The sequence below is a fragment of the Gossypium hirsutum genome, chromosome A06 (genome assembly GCF_007990345.1).
Source record: "Gossypium hirsutum isolate 1008001.06 chromosome A06, Gossypium_hirsutum_v2.1, whole genome shotgun sequence".
Taxonomy (NCBI): domain Eukaryota; kingdom Viridiplantae; phylum Streptophyta; class Magnoliopsida; order Malvales; family Malvaceae; genus Gossypium; species Gossypium hirsutum.
Genome location: NC_053429.1, coordinates 62,809,734 through 62,830,450, shown reverse-complemented (window position 1 = coordinate 62,830,450; position 20,717 = coordinate 62,809,734).

Genomic DNA, 20,717 nt, shown 5'->3' with positions numbered 1-20,717 from the left:
CGGGAGCTCCTTAATCGACTGAGCGAATGCTATTTAAGAGGAATCAATTAATCCAATGCATGTACAACACATACCTCGTTGTTGAGATTTTACGAGCGTATTAATTGAAATTATTACAGCAGATCACTCATTCCCAAACTCAAGAAATCTTCGGGATTTAGCCGGATATAACTACTTGCGCAAGGCCTTCGGGTCTTAGCCCGGATGTTGTCACTAGCATAAATGCCTTTGGGACTTAGCCCGGATATAGTCGCTAGCACAAATGCCTTCGGGTTTTAGCCCGGATATAATCGCTAGCACAAATGCCTTCGGGTCTTAGCCCGGATATAGCAACTCACACGAATGCCTTCAGATCTTAGTCCAGTTATAGTCACCTAGCATAAAAGCCTTCGGGACTTAGCCCGGATATCATTCGAATAACCATGCACATATATCAATAATCATGACACATCCATATTTCATTTTCATTACCAAAGCTCAAACACAAAACACTTATCACACTTACAAATTTCGGCTCAATAGCCACATACAAAGAGCATGATTTTGATTTACTCAAGACATAATCTAATCGAATCATAATCTAAGCTCCATTACTCGAAAACTTACCTCGGATGTTGTCGAACGATTTCGGCGGCTATTCGATCACTTTTTCCTTTCCCTTATCCAACTTTGGTCCTCTAAGCTCTTGAGCTAATTCAAACAAATTTAACTTATTAAAGTCTCATTATGCTAGCTTATGGCCGAACATGACAATGAATTTGATGGGTCATATGGCCACCTTTAGCTCAAATACAAAATGGTCATACGCATTTTTAATCACATTAAGCAATTTAATACAATTCATTCGAACATCAAAAGAGAAGCTCAAGGTACTTAGCCCATATATACATTAGACATTAGAGTCACATATGTACGAAATCACGTATCGAATTCAACATATTAGCTAATATTTCCCCTTAGCCGAATTTCTAAGTCAAGGTAAAGCCATCAATATGCTTACCTATGGCCGAACATACACATCAACTTATGTACTCATTCATGTGGCCGAACATACATGTCTATGCTGAGGCCGATTGCAACACTTAATACACTCTACAAGTATGGTCACTTGTATTGACTAAACCCCATTTTGTTTCAAGTTAAAAACTTGGCTAATACACATATATACACTATTAAAGCATCCTCTCCCTTTCCATCAATTCAACACATGCATTACTCATTAATATACAAAATTATATTCGGCCTTAGCACACAACTTGCTAGCCGATTCTTCTCCATCTAGCATCTAATGCACATATGTGCTCATTTGTTAGACCCTACTTCATCCAACAACAACCATATTTACCCTCTACTTCCTACCATGGCCGAATGCTCAAGATACCTCAATACCGAAACTTTTAGCTTGGATTGCTTAAAGAACTTGGTGATGAGTTCAAATTTACCTAACACCTCAAGCATCATAACACATCCATATAGCTAACATGCTAATAGTCTCAAGGCTTCAACTAAAACTTTTGAAGCCTCTTAGTCGAATACTAACTCTCTAATAATCCCAAATCCATCCATGAGATAGCTAGAATTTAGACCAATCATCCAAGGGATGTATGAACTTTCAAAGCAACATTAAACACACCTTAATCTAGTGAGCCTCCATAGCTGATTTTCTCCAAGCTCATTCCCTTCCTTTCTTTCTTCTATTAGGCCAAAGATGTTCAAGGATGAACACTTTTTTTTTGTTTTCTTTCTTCCATTCACGGCAAAAGGGGGGGAAACAATCACACACATTCTTTCTCTTTTTTTTTCATCATATTCCCTTTCATTATTTTATTACCATGCTCCTTATTTTATTTTTCCTAACATACATCACTAACATAACATGTTTGTGACATGTTTCCACCCATAGCATGGCCGGCCACTATGCTTTAATTTGGCTAATTTGACATGCAAGGACAAGCACTTTCCCACATATATTAATAGGCCACTTGAACACTTGCCTAGCATATTTCTAAATTGTCTCACATAAGTCCCTACTAATAAATTTCACATACACTGACCAAATTAAAGTATGGAACTATCACACAAGCATTTACGCACATCATAAACACATAATATAACCTTTAATTATTTATAAGACTCGGTTTCGTGGTCCCGAAACCACTTTCCGACTAGGGTCAATTTAGGGCTATCACAACTCTCCCCCACTTAAGAAATTTTCGTCCCCGAAAATCTTACCGGTAAATAGGTTTGGGTATCGTTCCTTCATAGAGTTCTCGGTTTCCCAAGTAGCTTCTTCGATTCTGTGTTTGAGCCATAACACTTTTACTAACGGAACCCTTTTGTTTCGCAACTCTTTTACTTCACGAGCTAGGATACGAATTGGTTCTTCTTCATAACTCATATCGGATTGAATTTCAACCTCTGATGGATTAATTACGTGTGACGGATCAGATCTATAACGTCGAAGCATCGAAACATGAAAGACGTCGTGAATCTTTTCAAGTTGAGGGGGCAAAATCAATTTATACGCAACTGGACCAACTCGTTTGGAGATTTCATACGGCCCAATGAATCTCGGACTCAACTTGCCCTTACGGCCAAATCTGAGTATCTTTTTCCAAGGTGAAACTTTAAGAAACACTTTATCTCCCACCTGATATTCAATGTCTTTTCGATTCAAGTCCGCATACGATTTCTGACGATCTGTGGCTGCCTTGAGACGTTCACGGATTACTTTTACTTTCTGTTCAGCATCTTTAATCAAATCAACTCCGAAAATTTTACTTTCACCGAGCTCGGTCCAAAACAATTGTGTACGGCATTTTCGACCGTACAAAGCCTCGTAAGGCGCCATGTTAATGCTTGACTGAAAACTATTGTTGTAAGCGAATCCAATCAAAGGTAAATACCGCTCCCATGAACCACTAAACTCGAGGATGCAACATCTCAACATATCCTCAAGTATCTGAATTATCCGCTCGGTTTGACCATCAGTTTGTGGATGAAAAGCGGTGCTAAAATGCAGCTTGGTACCTAAAGCTTCTTGCAATTTCTTCCAAAATCGCGAGGTGAATCTCGGATCTCTATCCGACACAATAGAAATCGGTACCCCGTGTAATCTCACAATCTGAGAAACATACAACTCAGCTAGTTTTTCCAATGAAAAATCCGTGCGTACGGGGATAAAGTGAGCCGATTTAGTCAGTCTATCCACAACAACCCAAATCGCATCTTTCTTACTTGCCGATACCGGCAACCCAGATATGAAATCCATTGTGACACGATCCCATTTCCATTCAGGTATCATGATCGACTGAAGTAAACCCGTAGGCACTTGATGTTCCGCCTTCACTTGTTGACATATTAAACACTTCGATACGAAATCGAAAATGTCTCATTTCATACTACGCCACCAAAACTGGCGTCTCAGATCGTTGTACATTTTCGTAGTCCACGGGTGAATTGATATTCGGCTACAATGAGCTTCGTTCAGAATCATCGAAATGAGTTCTGAATTTCTTGGAACACACAAACGACTTCTGAACCTCAAACAATCGTCATCATCAATTTGAAACTCTGATTCCATATTCGGAACACATTCAGCCCGTTTTGCAACCAATTCATCATCGGCTTTTTGAGCTTCACGAATTTGATGAATCAACAATGGTTTGGCCTTTAATTCCGCCACTAACACATTGTCGGATAGAACAGACAAGTGTACATTCATCGCTCGTAAAGCAAACAGTGATTTACGACTTAAGGCATCCACAACCACATTAGCCTTTCCTGGGTGATAGTCAATGACAAGTTCGTAATCTTTCAACAACTCAAGCCAATGCCTTTGTCGCAGATTCAAGTCTCTTTGAGTCATCAAATATTTGAGACTTTTGTGATCCGAATATACATGGCACTTCTCCCCAAATAAGTAGTGTCGCCATATTTTCAAAGCGAATACGATGGCAGCTAGTTTGAGATCATGGGTCAGATAATTTTTCTCATGTGGCTTCAGTTGTCTCGACGCATAGGCCACAACTCTACCTTCTTGCATCAATACGCAACCCAACCCAAGTAGGGAGGCATCACTCTAAATGACAAACTCTTTGCCTGATTCGGGCTGCACTAGAATTGGAGCTTTAGTCAAATAAGTTTTCAGTTGATCAAAACAAATCATCAATACGCGGTAACGGATATTTATTCTTTATCGTCACTTTATTCAGCTGACGATAATCAATGCACAACCTCATGGTTCCGTCCTTCTTTTTCACAAACAATACTGGTGCACCCCAAGGTGAGAAACTTGGTCGAGCGAAACCTCTATCCTTCAATTCTTGCAACTGAGCTTTCAACTCTTTTAACTCGGTTGGTGCCATACGATACGGAGCTATCGAAATCGGCGTAGTCCCAGGTACAAGCTCAATACCAAACTCTACCTCCCGAACAGGTGGTAAACCCGGTAATTCCTCGGGAAAAACATCCGGGTATTCACAAACCACCGGCACAGATTCGGGTTTCTTTTCTAACTCTTTGTCATCAAGTACATACGCAAGGTATGCTTCGCACCCCTTTCTTACATATTTCTGGGCCAACATTGATGATATTACAGCTGGCAACCCCTTTAAGTCCGTAGACTCAACTCGGATTATCTCGTTATTTGCGCACCTCAAATCAATAGTCTTGCTTTTGCAATTCACAACCGCATCATGCACGGTTAACCAATCTAAACCGAGGATAACATCAAATTCATCAAACGGCAAAAGCATCAAGTTCGCCGAAAAATAGGAACCTTGAATTTCTAGGGGACATTTCTTACACACTTTGTCGACAAGCACGTAACGACCCAAGGGATTTGGCACCCGAATTATGAACTCAGTAGACTCAATAGGTAAAGTCTTTCTGGATGCTAAGGTTTCACATATATAAGAATGAGTAGAACCAGGGTCAATCAAAGCAATCACATTAGTATCAAAGAGAGTAAAAGTACCGGTAATAACATCTGGCGAGGAAGCATCCTCGCGTGCGCGTATCACATAAGCCCTAGCAGGAGCACGAGCCTCAGATCTGGTCGTAGCATCCCTAGATCCTCTCTGACCACCACTAGCATTGCCCGTATTTATAGATGGTCTACCTCGAGCAGTGGTAGCACCCGGTTTCCCACTCTAATTTGCATTCTGTTCAGACAACCTCGGGCAATCTTTAATAAAGTGGTCAACTGACCCGCACTTGTAACAGGAGCGGTCATGGAATCTACAACTCCCCGAGTGCCATTTACCACAATCCTGACACTCCGTTCTATCTCGACGATCATTTCCAACACTGGCGATCGAAGTGACTCGTGCACTCGCAGGGGGTCGATCGTGATCTCGTCTAGATAAGCCCGAAGTGTCTCTAGATCGGCCTAAGCCATCTCTAAATTTCTTCGATGACTGTGGGAAGGGCTTCCCCGAAGACCTCTTATGAAACTCCTTTGCTTCCACTTCAGCTTTTCTTTTCTCCATACTGAGCTCCTCGGCTTTGCAAGCCTGCTCGACAAGTGCCACAAATTCTCGGATTTCCAAAATGCCAACATACAACTTTATATCATCATTCAGCCCATCCTCGAAATGTTTACACATCACGGCTTCTGAAGAAATGCATTCCCGCGCGTACCGGCTAAGCCTTACAAATTTTCGCTCATAGTCGGTAACCGACATGGAACCTTGTTTAAGTTCAAGAAATTCCTTCCATTTTTGATCAATGAATCTCTGACTGATATACTTCTTTCGAAACTCGGTTTGGAAAAACTCCCAAGTTACTTGCTCTCTGGGCACAACAGAAGTCAACGTATTCCACCAATAGTAGGCAGAATCACATAGCAAGGAGATAGTACACTTTAGGCACTCATCGGGTGTCCAAGATAGCTCATCGAGTACCCGGATAGTGTTCCAACCAGAATTCTGCTTGCTCGGCATCATCGCTGTTCGTAGCTTTAAATTCAATAGCCCCGTGTTTTCGGATTTTGTCAACTGGGGGCTTATTCGACCTTATTTGGTCAGTTACCGAAGGTATTGTAGGTGCGGGGTGGTATTAGTCGGGAATGGAGGTTATAGAATAGCCGTATTAGTTCGAATGTATTGGTTGAACCAATCATTCATCACGCTATAAAAAGCTTGTCTAGCTTCATCATTCGGATTACTAGCATTAGGTTGAGAGTTCGCCGGCGCTGTCCCTTGTGCGGGAGCAGGCGCTACACTCTCAAGATCATCAGCTACCGCTCGGTTGGGATCGGGATCCATTACTATAAATAAACACATTTCCAATGTCAGAAATCACCACACTATAAAAATAATCACATAAAATGGCATGTATAGCTAGACCCAAACACATTACGGTAGTCTTAGAATCGACTAAACCGTAGCTCTGATACCAATAAAATTGTAACACCCCCTACCTGAGACCGTTACCGGAGTCGAACACGAGGGGTTCACAGACTAAATTCACTTATTCTCACAGTCCATTTTGAAAATTTCCAGACAGCTGACTAACTGCGTAACTGTCACCTTAAAAGTCATATCTTGAGTTCCAAAACTCGAAAATCAGTTTTGCAATTTTTCCCTGAAACTATACTCATATATCCATCTAAAAATTTTTTTCTAGAATTTTTGGTCAGGCCAATTAGTACAGTTTATTAGTTAAAGTCTCCCCTATTTTAGGGTTCGACTACTCTGACCTCCACGCACTACGACTTGGATATCTCCCTGTACAGGGCTTCAATACTGATACCGTTTGTTTATAATGAAACTAGACTCAAAAAGGAATCTATACATATAAGGAATGACTTCTCATTATCTCTGGTTAATTTATAATTTAGGGCTGTCACAACTCTCCCCCACTTTAAGAAATTTTCGTCCCCAAAAATCTTACCGGTAAATAGGTTTGGGTATCGTTCTTTCATAGAGTTCTCGGTTTCTTAAGTAGCTTCTTCGATCCCGTGTTTGAGCCATAACACCTTTACTAACGGAACCCTTTTGTTTCGCAACTCTTTCACTTCACGAGCTAGGATACGAATCGGTTCTTCTTCATAACTCATATCAGATTGAATTTCAACCTCGGAGGGATTAATTATGTGCGAAGGATCAGATCTGTAACGTCGAAGCATCGAAACACGAAAAACATTGTGAATATTTTCGAGATCAGGGGGTAAAATCAATCTATATGCCACTGGACCAACTCGTTCGGATATTTCATACGGCCCTATGAACCTCGGACTCAGTTTGCCCTTACGGCCAAACCTGAGTATCTTTTTCCAAGGTGAAACTTTAAGAAACACTTTGTCTCCCACCTGATACTCAATATCTCTTCGTTTTAAATCTGCGTACGACTTCTGAAGATCTGATGCTGCCTTCAGACTTTCACGAATTATTTTTACTTTCTGCTCAGCATCTTTAATCAAATCAACTCTGAAAATTTTACTTTCACCGAGCTCGGTCCAAAACAATGGTGTACGGCATTTACGACCGTACAAAGCCTCGTAAGGTGCCATCTTAATACTTGATTGAAAACTATTGTTGTAAGCGAATTCAATCAAAGGTAAATACCGTTCCCACGAACCACCAAACTCAAGGATGCAACATCTCAACATATCCTCGAGTATCTGAATTATTCGTTCGGATTGACCATCGGTCTGAGGATGAAAAGCGGTGCTAAAATGCAACTTGGTACCCAAAGCTTCTTGCAATTTCTTCCAAAATCGCGAGGTGAACCTCGGATCTCTATCCGACACAATAGAAATAGGTACCCCGTGTAATCTTACAATCTGAGAAACATACAATTCAGCTAGTTTATCCAGTGAATAATCCGTACGTACGGGAATAAAATGAGTCGACTTAGTCAGTCTATCAACAACAACCCAAATCGCATCTTTCTTACTTGCCGACAATGGCAACCCAGATACAAAATCCATCGTGACTCGATCCCATTTCCATTCAGGTATCATGATCGGCTGAAGTAAACCTGTAGGCACTTGATGTTCCGCTTTCACTTGTTGACATATTAAACACTTCGAAACAAAATTGGAAATGTCTCGTTTCATACCATGCAACCAAAACTGACGTCTCAGATCATTGTACATTTTTGTACTACTCGGATGGATAGACATTCGGCTACTATAAGCCTCGCTCATGATCATCGAAATAAGTTCTGAATTTCTTGGAACACACAAACGACTTCTGAACCTCAAACAATTGTCATCATCAATTTGAAACTCTGATTCCCTATTCAACACACATTCAGCCCGTTTTGCGACCAATTCTTCATCGACTTTCTGAGCTTCACGAATTTGATGAATCAACAATGGTTTGGCCTTTAATTCTTCTACTAACACATTATCGGATAGAACAGACAAATGTACATTCATCGTTCGTAAAGCAAACAGTGATTTACGACTTAAGGCATCCGCAACCACATTAGCCTTTCCCGGGTGATAGTCAATGACAAGCTCATAATCTTTTAACAACTTGAGCCAACGTCTTTGTCGCAGATTCAGATCTCTTTGAGTCATCAAATATTTGAGACTTTTGTGATCTGAAAATACATGGCACTTCTCACAAAATAAGTAATGTCTCCATATTTTCAAAGCAAATACGATGGCAGCTAATTCGAGATCATGGGTTGGATAATTTTTTTCATGTGGCTTCAATTGCCTCGACGCATAAGCTACAACTCGACCTTCTTGCATCAATACACAACCCAACCCAAGTAAGAATGCATCACTATAAATGACAAACTCTTTGCCTGATTCGGGCTGCACTAGTACTGGAGCTTCAGTCAAATAAGTCTTTAGTTGATCGAAACTTTTCTGACATTTTTCTGTCCATTCAAACTTAACATCTTTCTGAAGCAGTTTCGTCATTGGTGTGGCTATCATCGAGAAACCCTTTACAAACCGTCTGTAGTAACCGGCAATCCCAAAAAGCTCCGAACCTCAATAATATTTCTCGGAGGCTTCCAGTTAAGTATGACTGAAATTTTGCTCGGATCAACTCGAATACCCGATGCAGATACCACATGACCCAAGAAGCTAACCTCTCTTAACCAGAACTCACACTTACTGAACTTAGCATATAACTGCTTATCCCGTAAAATCTGCAACACTAATCCCAGGTGTTCAGCATGATCGGTTTCATTTCTCGAATAGACCAAAATATCATCGATAAACACAACTACAAACCGATCCAAAAACGGTCTGAAGATCCAATTCATCAAATCTATAAATACAGCAGGGGCATTAGTGAGCCCAAACGGCATCATTAAGAACTCGTAGTGACCGTATCTCGTTCTGAAAGCAGTTTTGGGTATATCCGAATCTCGAATTCGCAACTAATAATAACCTGATCTCAAATCTATCTTTGAAAACACTGAGGCTCCCTTTAGTTGATCAAACAAATCATCAATACGCGGTAACGGATATTTATTCTTTATTGTCACTTTATTCAGCTGACGATAGTCGATACACAGCCTCATGGTTCCGTCCTTCTTTTTCACAAACAATACTGGTGCACCCCAAGGCGAGAAACTTGGTTGAGCGAAACCTCTATCCATCAACTCTTGTAACTGAGCTTTCAATTCCTTTAATTCCGTTGGTTCCATACGATACGGAGCTATCGAAATCGGTGTAGTCCCAGGTACAAGTTCAATGCCAAACTCTACCTCCCAAACAGGTGGTAACCCCGGTAATTCTTCGGGAAAAACATCCGGATATTCACAAACCACTGGTACCGATTCAAGTTTCTTTTCTGGTTCTTTATTATCAAATACGTATGCAAGATACGCTTCACACCCCTTTCTCACATATTTTTGAGCTAGCATCGAGGATATTATTGTTGGCAATCCATTCAAAACAGTAGACTCAACCCGGATTATCTCATTATTTACACACCTCAAATCAATAGTCTTACTTTTGCAATTCACAACTGCATCATGTACGGTCAACCAATCCAAACTGAGAATAACATCAAATTCATCAAACAGTAAAAGCATCAAGTCAGCCAAAAAACAGGAGCCTTGGATTATTAAGGGGCATTTCTTACACACCTTGTCGATAAGCACATAACGACCCAAGGGATTCGACACTCGAATTACGAACTCAATAGACTCAACAGGTAAAGTCTTACTGGATGCTAAGGTCTCACATACATATGAATGAGTAGAACCAGGGTCAATCAATGCAATCACATTAGTATCAAAGAGAGTGAAAGTACCGGTAATAACATCTGGCGAGGAAGCATCCTCGCGTGCGCGTATACCATAAGCTCTAGCAGGAGCACGAGCCTCAGATCTGGTTGTAGTATCTCTAGATCCTCTCTGACCGCCACTAGCATTCCCCGTATTTCTAGATGGTCTACCCCGAGATGTAGAAGCAACTGGTTTCCTACTCTGATTTACATTTTGTTCGGACAGTCTCGGGCAATCCTTGATAAAATGGTCAGCTGATCTGCACTTATAACAGGAGCGGTCATGGAATCTACAACTTCCCGAATGCCATTTACCACAATACTGGCACTCTGTTCTGCCTCGACGATCATTCCCAACACTGGCAACCAAAGTGACTCGTGTACTCACAAGGGGTCGATCACGATCTCGTCTAGAAAAGCCCGAAGTGCCTTTAGACCGGCCTAAATCATCTCTAAATTTCTTCGATGACTGTTGAAAGGGCTTTCCCGAAGATCTCTTACGAAACTCCTTTGCTCCCATATCAGCTTTTCTTTTCTCCTTACTGAGCTCTTTGGCTTTGCAAGCTCGCTTGACAAGTACCACAAATTCTCTGATTTCTAAAATGCCAACATACAGTTTTATATCATCATTCAGTCCATCTTCGAAACGTTTACACATTACAGCTTCTAAAGAAATGCATTCTCGAGCGTACCGGCTAAGCCTTACAAACTTTCGTTCATAATCAGTAACTGACATGGAACCTTGTTTAAGTTTAAGAAATTCTTTCCATTTTTTATCAATGAATCTCTGGCTGATATACTTTTTTTGAAACTTGGTTTGGAAAAACTCCCAAGTTACTTGCTCTCTGGGCACAACAGAAATCAACATATTCCATCAATAGTAGGCAGAATCACGTAGCAAGGAGATAGTACACTTTAGGCATTCATCGGGTGTGCAAGATAGTTCATCAAGTACCCGAATAGTGTTGTCCAACCAAAATTCAGCTTGCTCGGCATCCTCGCTGTCTGTAGCTTTAAATTTAGTAGCCCCGTGTTTTCAGATTCTGTCAACTGGGGGCTTATTTAACCTTATCTGGTCAGTTACCGGAGGCATCGCAGGTGCAGGGGTTGTATTAGTTGGGAATGGGGGTTGTGGAATAGCCGCATTAGTTCGAATATACTGATTGAATCAATCATTCATCACTCTATAAGAAGCCTGTCTAGCTTCGTCATTCTGATTACTAGCAATAGGTTGAGAGTCCACCGGCGCTGTCCCTTGCGCGGGAGCAGGCGCTACACTCTCAACATCATCAGCTACCGCTCGGTTGGGATCGGGATCCATTACTATAAGTAAACACATTTTTAACTGTCAGAAATCACCACACTATCAAATAAACACATAATGGCATGTATAGCTAAACCTGAACGTACTACGGTAGTCCTAGAATCAACTAAACCATAGCTCTGATCCCAATAAAATTGTAACACCCCATACCCGAGACCGTTTCCGGAGTCGAACACGAGGTGTTAACGGACTTAATTCATTTACTTACACAGTTCATTTCGAAATTTCCAGGCAAGCTTGCTAACTGCATCACAGCCACTTTAAAAATCATATCTCGAGTTCCAAAACTCAGAAACTGATTTTGTAAATTTTTCATGAATCTAGACTCATATATCCATCTACAAATGTTTTTCTAGAATTTTTGGTGAGGCCAATTAGTACAGTTTATTAGTTAGAGTCTCCCCTATTTTAGGGTTCAACTACTCTGACCTTCATGCATTACGACTTAGATATCTCCCTGTACAGAGCTTCAATACTTATGCCGTTTGTTTCTAATGAAACTAGACTCAAAAATGAATTTGTACATATAAAGCATGACTTCTAATTGTCTCTGGTTAATTTATGGTGAATTTCCAAAATCAGAACAGGGGATCCAGAAAACGTTCTGGCCCTGTTTCACGAAAACTTAAACATCTCATAACATACGGCTCATATGGTCATTTCGTTTCTTTCATATGAAAATAGACTCATCAAGATTCGATTACATAATTTATTCACTATTTAATTCCATTCCTACTATTTTTAGTGATTTTTCAAATTCACATCACTGCTGCTGTCAGCATCTATTCTAAGGTAAATTTTACCTATTTCAAAATTTTCCATGAATCAATTAGTAAATTGACATACATCATTTTCAAGTATAATCACGATTAGCCATGTCGTACGTAGCACCAATAGGACCATGATTGGCCATTCCAATGGCTAATCATTACCAACATTTCCACACCACTTAATAACCATATCATAAGACCATATATACAAAATGACCATAATGTTATACTCAAAATATACAAGCCATTTTCGCATGGCTATACAAATATACATTACCAAAAGATACTTAATTAACAACAAGGGTCAGCCCTATACATGCCATTATCAAAATTCAACTAAAAGAGTACCAAAGGGGCTTAGATAGTGTGGACGACTTCGACTTTGACACTCCCGAGTCCGATAGCTGACGAACAAAATCTATAAAACAGAGAATTAAAGCAACAGAATAAGCATTTTGATGCTTAGTAAGTTTTAAGTAATGAAATTATTTACAACTAAGGTATAGCGTTCGTATGACTAAATGAACAATTGCATATACGCATATTCCCAAAATCATGTTTACTTCACGCTTCAACCATTATATTCATACACTCAGGATCAAACCTGACTAAAGGCCGGAAGCTTGTTAATCAATTGAGCGAATACTATTTAAAAGGAATCAACCTTTCCAATGCATATACGAAACATACCTTATCGTTTGGATTTATGAGCATATTAATTGAAGTTATTACAGCAAGATTGCTCATTTCCAAACCCAAGTACCTTCGGGATTTAGCCGGATATAGCAACTCGTACAAATGCCTTCGGGACTTAGCCCGGATATAGTAACTAGTACAGATGCCTTCGGGACTTAGCCTGGATATAGTCACTAGCACAAATTCCTTCGGGACTTAGCCCGGATATAGTCACTAGCACAAATGCCTTCGGGACTTAGCCCGAATATAGTCACTAGCACAAATGCCTTCGGATCTTAGTCCGGTTATCATCCGAATAATCATGCACATATATCAATAAATCAGAACACATTTATATTTCATTTTCATTACTAGAACTCAAACACAAGACACTTATCAACCTTTACCATTTTCGGCTCAATAGCCACATACAAAGAGCATGATTTTGATTGGCTTTGTAACATGATCTCTATACACATTCGGCTACCAGTCATAAGTATAACTAATTACCTCGATATATAATTCAAGTAGAATCATTATATCACCGTTTATTTGTTTTGCTTATATGTCATGACTTAATCAAATCATAAACTAAGTTCCATTACTCAAAGACTTACCTCGGATGTTGTCGAACGACTTCAACGGCTATTCGATTACTTTTTCCTTTCCCTTATCAGATCTAGATCCTCTTTGCTCTTGAGCTTAATTTAAAACAATTGAATTCATTTAATTTCAAATCAAATAGGCGATTTAATATAATACATGTATATTATAAGGTTGAGGTACATATGACTTAATGGTTAACTATCAAATATGTATATATATATTCTCTAGTCATGCACAACCCAACATCTTACTTAGGCATTAACAACTTTATAGATATATGCATATCTATGTTAAGGCCGAATATATATAATTTAACACATTCTACAAATATGGTTATTTATAATGACTAAACACCATTTTATCTCAAGTTATACTTATAAGCACATCCATCCAAATACATTCGTACTTAAACATCATTCCGACCTAACACTCATATTACATCTATAAAACTACAAGCCGAATATACCTATACTTACATCACTTAAACATCAACCCTCAATTTCTTTGACAAAGCACATTTCCGAAAATGATAAGGCAATATAACAGCCTTTAATCCAACTTATAATTCACACATATCACATTCCAAGCATTCACTCTATTCTATCACTTAAAGTACAAACATTACTCAATAACTTCCTAGTTCAAATTCGGCAATTACACCAATTCACTAGATGATTTATTATTATTATTGTTCATTTATTCAAACTACTTAAAATTACCTTAAACTATCACAATTAACAACCATTTGTAACTTATTCATTAAACATGAAAACAACCATATATCTCTTCCATTTTCTACCATGGCCGAATGCTCAAGACACCACACCATTCCAAATTGGTCATTGGTTGAGCAAAGAACTTAATGACTAACTCAAAAATGTTAAAAATCCAAGAATCATCATTGATCTTACCTTAATTTAGCTAACCACCATTGCCGAATTTCTCAAAGCTTTCTCTCTTCTAGGTACGGCAATGAGGAGCAAAGATGGAGAAACTTTGGTTTCTCCTCCCACAAATCAACATTTTTTTATTATCCATATTTTTATTTTTAACATAAAATATTAACATAAAATAATTATAATATGTTTTAGTCCATAACATGGCCGGCCACCATCTAGAATTTGGCTAATTTGACATGCAAGTACAAGCATTTTCTAACATGCATTAATAGGCCACTTTAACATTTGCCTAGCACATTTTTAAATTTTCTCACACAAGTCCTATTTAATAAATTTCGCACCATATACACATACTTTAAGCATGAATTTTTCACACATGCATATTTATATATAATGAGCATCAAACATGACTGTAAATTATTTTTATGACTTGGTTTCGTGGTCCCGAAACCACTTTTCGACTAGGGTCAATTTAGGGCTGTCACATCCCCCACCTCCCCCAATTCCTCAACCTATGCCTCCGATGCCTCAGGGAGTGGATATGATAAGATTTCACAGAACCCCCGTTGACAGAATTCGTAAACAAGGGGCTGAAGAATTTAGAGCAAATATTGATGATGATACAGAGAAAGCAGAGTTCTGGCTTGAAAATTCTATCCGGGTATTTGATGTATTATCTTGTACACCTGAAGAATGTTTGAAATGTGCTACATCTTTGTTGAGAGTTCAGCCTATAATTGGTGGAAAACTTTGATTTCGGTGGTACCGAAAGAGAGGGTAACCTGGGAATTCTTTCAAGAAGAGTTTCGGAAGAAATATGTTAGTGAAAGATTTATTAATCAGAAATGTAAAGAGTTTCTTGAGCTGAAGCAGGGTAATATGACAGTCTCAGAATATGAAAGAGTTTGTTTGATTGAGTAAGTATGCCAGGGAATATGTTCCTACAGAAGCCAAGATGTGCCGACGATTTGAAGACGGGTTTAACGAAGACATTAAGGTATTTGTTGGGATCCTTGAACTAAAAGAAATGGTGGTACTTGTCGATCGAGCTTGCAAGGCTGAAGAATTACTGAAGGAAAAGAAAAAGGTAGAATCTGAAACACGAAATTGGAAGAAAAGACCAATGAGTAATGCACCCTCACAACAAACCAGAAAGTCAAGAAATATGAATCCTCGCTCCCAAGTTTCAGCTGGGCAATCATATGGAAATTTTAAGAAGCAAAATGTGGGTCCTAAATCTCAGACTACTTCTGCGGCTAGTATGGGAAATACGAGATTTGTTAAACCCGAGTGCCAATGGTGTGGTAGAAATCATTTTGGTCCGTGCAGAGCAAATGAATGTTTTCGATGTGGTTCTCTGGATCATTTTATTAGAGACTGCCCAAAGAGAGCTGAGAAAGAAAAATTTCAGAATGTAAAAGCTAGAGGTGCAGACTCGAGGGGAAGGTATCCGAGAAAAGCTGAAAGTGAAACAAGTAGTAAGAATGTAGCCAGAGATCCAGCAGTTAGATCTGAAAGAAGCTCTCCGGCTAGAACTTATGCTATTAAAGCGCGTGAAGATGCTTCCTCACCCGATGTGATTATCGGTACATTTTCTCTTTATGATACTAATGTTATTGCTTTGATTGATCCCGGTTTTACTCATTCATATGTATGCATGAAACTGGTGTCTAGTATGAATATACCTGTTGAGAACATAGAATTTATGATTAGAGTGTCGAATCCACTAGGCAAATGTGTGATAGTTGATAAAGTATGCAAGAAATGCCCTTTAATGATTCGGGGTCATTACTTTCCGACCGACTTGATGTTGTTGCCGTTTGATGAATTTGATGTTATTTTGGGTATGGATTGGCTGACATTGCATGATGCTATAGTAAATTGCAAAGAAAAGGTTATAGAATTAAAATGTGAAAGTGGTGAAATCTTGCGGGTTGAACCAGACAAATCAGAGGCAATATTTAGTATGATTTCTTCGATGTCGGCTCAGAGATATTTGAGAAAGGGTTATGAAGCTTATTTGGCGTATGTAATTAATACAAAAGAAGTTGAAAAGAAAGTTGAATCAGTGCCGGTTGTGTGTGAATTTGCATATGTATTTCTAGAAGAATTGCCGGGTTTGTCTCCAGTCAGGGAAATAAAATTTGGTATAGATTTGATACCGGGAATAACTCTGATCTCGATTGCTCCATATAGAATGGCACCAACAGAGTTGAAAGAATTAAAGTCGCAGTTGCAAGAGTTGACTGATAAAGGCTTTGTGAGACCAAGTTTTTCACCTTGGGGTGCTCCCGTGTTATTTGTGAAAAGAAGGATGGTTCTATGAGATTATGTGTTGATTATCAGCAGTTAAACAAGGTGAAAATCAAAAACAAGTATCCATTACCGAGAATTGATGATTTGTTTGATCAGTTAAAAGGAGCGACATGGTTTTCAAAGATTGACTTGAGATCTGGTTATTATCAGCTGCAAGTGAAAGAGTCAGATGTGCCTAAAATTGCTTTTAGAACAAGGTACGGTCATTATGAATTTTTAGTTATGCCATTCGGGTTGACAAATGCTCCTGCTGTGTTTATGGACTTAATGAATCGCATATTTCGTCCATACCTGGACAGATTTGTTGTGGTGTTTATAGCTGATATTTTAATTTATTCAAAAGATGAGACAGAGCATGCTGAGCATTTGAGGATAGTTTTGTAAACTTTGAGAGATAAGCAGCTATATGCTAAGTTTAGTAAAAGTGAATTTTGGCTCCGGGAAGTTGGATTTTTGGGTCATATTGTTTCAGGTGATGGTATACGGGTTGATCCTAGTAAAATTTCAACCATTGTTGATTGGAAACAACCGAAAAATGTAACTGAAGTTAGGAGTTTCTTGGGGCTAGTTGGGTATTATCGGTGGTTTGTAAATGGAATTTCTATAATTGCTGCTCCTATGACTAGACTACTCCGAAAGGATGTTAAATTTGAATGGAAGGAAGAATGTCAACAGAGTTTCGAAGAATTGAAAAAGTTATTAACTGAAGCACCAGTGTTGATACAACCCGAATCAGGTAAATAATTTGTGGTGTATAGTGATGCTTCTCTAAATGGTTTGGGGTGTGTACTCATGCAAGAAGGAAAAATGGTGGCTTATGCTTCAAGGCAGTTAAAACCTCATGAGAGGAATTATCCTACTCATGATTTGGAATTGGCTGCAGTGGTGTTTGCTTTGAAGATTTGGCGACATTATTTGTATGGTGAAAAGTGCCGAGTATATACCGATCACCAAAGTCTTAAATACTTGATGTCACAAAAAGACTTGAATTTGAGACAGCGAAGATGGTTAGAGTTATTGAAAGATTATGAGCTTGTTATTGATTATCATCCGAGAAAAGCGAATGTGGTTGCCGATGCTTTAAGCAGAAAGTTGTTGTTTGCTTTGAGAGTTATGAACACTCAGTTGAAAATGTCAGATGATGGTTCGATTCTAGCAAAGTTAAGAGCAAGACCGATGTTTTTACAAGAGATTTTTGAAGCTCAGAAAAATGATCAAGATTTGCTAGCCAAGAGAAAACAGTGTGAAGCTGATACAGGATCAGATTTCAGAATCGGTTCTGATGGTTGTTTGATGTTTAAAAATCAGATTTGTGTACCAAAAAATGATGAGTTGATTCAAAAGATCTTGCATGAAGCACATAATGGTTGTTTGGCGGTTCATCCGGGCAGTACGAAGATGTATATGACTTAAAGAAAATGTACTGGTGGAGTGGAACGAAAAGAGATATTTTCGAGTTTGTATCAAAGTGCTTAGTTTGTCAACAAGTGAAAGCTGAACACCAAGTACCTTCGGATTACTTTAGCCTATTATGGTTCCTGAATGGAAATGGATCGGATTACTATGGATTTTATATCAGGGTGCCGTTAACTCCAGGGAAGAAAATGCCATCTGGGCAATAGTTGACAGACTGACTAAATCGGCTCATTTTATTCCGGTACGTATAGATTATTCTCTTAATAAGTTGGCTGATTGTATATCCGAGAGATTGTTAGACTTCATGGGATACCTTTGTCAATTATTTCGGATAGAGATCCGAGGTTTACCTTACGATTTTAGCAAAAGTTGCAAGAGGCATTAGGTACAAAGTTAAATTTCAGCACTGCCTTTCATCCACAAACTGATGGACAATCAGAGAGAGTAATTCAGATTCTTGAATACATGCTCAGATGTTGCGTATTGGAATTTCAAGATAGTTGGGAAAGGTACTTACCATTGGTAGAATTTGCTTATAATAATAGTTATCAGACGAGTTTGAAGATGGCACCTTATGAAGCATTATATGGTCGTAAATGTCGGACGCCATTGTATTGGACTGAACTCAAGGAAAATCAGATTTATGGAGTTGATTTAATTAAAAAACCGAAGAAAAGGTGAAAGTGATTCGAGATTGTTTGAAAGCTGCTTCGATAGACAGAAATCTTGTGCGGATTTGAAACGAAAAGAAATGGAGTTTCAAGTTGGTGATAAGGTGTTTTTGAAAGTGTCTCCATGGAAGAAAGTCCTTAGATTTGGACGAAAGGGCAAGTTAAGTCCGCGTTTTATTGGACCGTATGAAATAATTGAAAAAGTTGGACTGGTAGCATATCGGCTAGCGCTACCACCTGAATTAGAGAAGATTCATGATGTGTTTCACATATCTATGTTACATCGGTATCATTCGGATCCTTCACATATAATTTCACCGACAGAAGTTGAACTACGACCGGATATGACTTATGAAGAAGAACCGATTAAGATTTTAGCTCGAGAATTCAAACAACTAAGAAATAAAAGTGTTGCACTTGTGAAAGTGTTGTTGTAGCACCCCTTACCCGAGACCGTTACCGGAGTCGGACACGAGGGGTTCACAGACTAAATTCACTTATTCTCACAGTCCATTTTGAAAATTTCGAGACAGCTGACTAACTGCGTCACTGTCACCTTAAAAGTCATATCTTGAGTTCCAAAACTCAAAATCAGTTTCGCAATTTTTCCCTAAAACTAGACTCATATATCCATCTACAAATTGTTTTATAGAATTTTTGGTCAGGCCAATTAGTACAGTTTATTAGTTAAAGTCTCCCCTGTTTCAGGGTTCGACTACTCTGACCTCCACCCACTACGACTTGGATATCTCCCTGTACAGGGCTTCAATACTGATGCCGTTTGTTTCTAATGAAACTAGACTAAAAAAGGAATCTATAAATATAAGGAATGACATCTAATTATCTCTTGTTAATTTATAATTAATTTCCAATGTCGGAACAGGGAATCCAGAAACCGTTCTGGCCCTGTTTCGCAAAAACCTAAATATCTCTTAACATACTGTTCATATGATCATTTCGTTACTTTCCTATGAAAATAGATTCATCAAGGTTCGATTACATAATTTATTCACTATTTAATTACATTCTTACTATTTTTAGTTATTTTTCACATTCGCGTTGCTGCTGCCATCAGCATCTATTTTTAAGGTAGACTTTACCTATTACATAGTTTCCATGACTCAACTAGCCCTTTTGCATAATAGCACAAAATATGATCATGATTAACCATTCCAATGGCTAATCGTTCCCAACATTTCCACACCTCTTAATGAACATCATACAAGACGATTATAAAATTAAGCTCAAAGTGTATATAAGCCATTTTCGCATGGCTATCCAAATTTATACAAAAACAAGGGTCCATGACCAACAACAAAGGGTAGTCCTATACATGCCATTTCAAAGTTCAACCAAAAGTGTACCAAAGGGGCTTTGATAGTGTGGGCGACTTGACTTCGACATCCGAGTCCGATAGTGAGAACAATCTATAAAAAGATCAAAGAACGAGTAACAGTTAATGCTTGTAAGTTTTGAGCAATGGTGGAACTTAACTACATAATTTCTATACACATATATTCTCAAAAATCAGTCCTACTTCACATTTCCAACCCTTTATTCATACTAAGGGATCAAACTTAACCAAAAAACCGGAGCTCCTTAATCGACTGAGCGAATGCTATTTAAAGGAATCATTATCCAATGCATGTACAACACATACCTCGTTGTTGAGATTTTACGAGCGTATTAATTGAAATTATTACAGCAAATCACTCATTCCCAAACTCAAGAATCTCGGGATTTAGCCGGATATACCTCTCTTGCGGCCAAGGCCCATTGTCGGCGGTGCGGTTGCGGCCCGGGATGGGTTAGTCCCGTCGGAGCTTTACTAGCAT